The sequence below is a fragment of the Haliaeetus leucocephalus genome, unplaced genomic scaffold, assembly GCF_000737465.1.
Source record: "Haliaeetus leucocephalus isolate CR32 unplaced genomic scaffold, Haliaeetus_leucocephalus-4.0 Scaffold217, whole genome shotgun sequence".
Classification (NCBI taxonomy): Eukaryota; Metazoa; Chordata; class Aves; order Accipitriformes; family Accipitridae; genus Haliaeetus; species Haliaeetus leucocephalus.
Window position 1 is genome coordinate 5,785,671 of NW_010972653.1, and position 1,914 is coordinate 5,787,584.

Genomic DNA, 1,914 nt, shown 5'->3' on the forward strand with positions numbered 1-1,914 from the left:
CGGCGCCGGGTCGGGATTTTGGGGGAAACACCCGTCTTCCAAAAAGTCTTCAAAGGGCAACATAGGTTTTACAAAAAAAAAAAAACGCGAGTTCTTTGTTTTTTCGCCTTCCGGTCCCCAAAGGCGGCTGCTGGCCATGCCAGCGCTTGCCCAGGCCGGCCCTGGCCAGGTGCCTTGCTGCTGGCTGAAGTGAAACGCGGGCAGCGAGAAGCATCTTCTTTTTCCCTGCTGGATTCCCTCCGCTTGTGCCTTCCTCGCTTCTCAGGGCGGGACATCCTCCTCGCCCGTGGGGAGGCCATGGGATGGGATGGTCCTGCTCGCCGTTCGCTTCGCTTGACCGCTGGGGCTCGTTTTTTCCATTACGGCCCTTCTGAACCCTGGTCCTTCCCCGCTGTCACGTAGTTTGTGAAGCTTCACCGCGCTGTGCTCATCTCCGCTCGCCATTGCCACACGTTTTGTGTACTTCAGCTTCCCCAGCCCGTCAAACACCAAATCAGAATGATTCCCCTGGCTCGTCCATCCGGGCATTCCCCTTGCCTCTTTGCATTCCTCCCCGGTGCCTCCCGTATTTAACCTCATGTCTCTTTCTTTCCCGTTGCCGGGTCTCCCACCACCATCCCCCCCACGCAGGGGGTCCCACGGGGACAGCGGCGCAGCTACAATCCCTTCACCCCTGAAGGCCCCACGAGGTTTTTGTCTGCACGCCGTTGTTCCTGCCCACAGCTTGCAACCTGCAGGCTTGTGTCTTTGCCCGGCGTCTGGTGCTGTACTTGGGTTGCGAGCAGCTTTCTGTCTGTGTCTGCATGGTACCTACCGCGCTGGAGCCGTAGCCTGTGATAGCGAGAAAAACACTGATCGTTCAAACTGCAAATCCAGCTCTAACATTAAAGGCTTGGGTTCGCAAAAGGAAATCGGTTGTGTGACAGGGAATGAAGCAAATTTGGGGAAAATGCTGTCGGCGACTAAAAAGCACGATGGGGGGTGGTACAGTGGGGGCACAGGGTATGTGCCTCTTCTATAAATCACGAGCTGTTCCTCATAAGACCAGAGCCACACGCATCGTCCCATTTCGAGGAAAACCTGTAGGGAATTGTAAAACTAGGAAAATACTGTGCTGTTCTATTTTGCATTTTCTCCAGTTCCGCTGCAGTTGAGAAGCAATTGCATTTGTCTCTGCTGCTTGTTGAAACGCATGCAGTTTCTGCTTAAAACACTTACACGCACAGCCTTAGTCATTTACAGCGCAGATTTTTAATTGAGCAATAGCATCTGAAGGCAGCACAGCAACCTCGCCAGTGAAGAAGCGGTTGCAGGGAAGCAGAGCGGATCACTTCTCCCAACTCCCGGCGGGATGTTTTCCCGTGTCACGTACCACAGACTCTGCCTACGTGTTCTGAGTCCCCAGGTGGAAACTGCTGGACCGCGGGTCCTCGCTACAGCACACGGATGCAAGGCCAGTTAAAAGAAGTGACACTACATGTTCATACCCCAACTTGCGCCATAGGGAAAACGTGTTTGATTGCATTCCCTCTGCTGAGCTAAAAATGGCAACTAAGGTTTTTAATATAAATCCTCGGAGCTGTTGTCAAAATCACCTGGACTGCCTTGTTCTGCTGCTGCCAGCTGAGGCAGTGTTAGAGGAGGAAGGAGCACCTTCTTCATCCTCGCGTGGGATGTCAGCGGCAGAGCACAGGTCTGAACCCTGCGGGGCCTGAGCCCCCAGCCCTAACAGCCTAGAGCTTCTCTGCTCTCCCCCCTCTTGCTTCTCCCCCCTTTACCGAGGCTGCAGTAAGGTGCCTGTTAATGCAGTTAACGTTACCTTCCTTCCTCTGCACGCCTGCCTGCACCCACTGCCTTCCTCCTGGGTCTCAACCAGCAGTGCAGCTGCCTGAGCGACCTACGAGTGCACTTGTT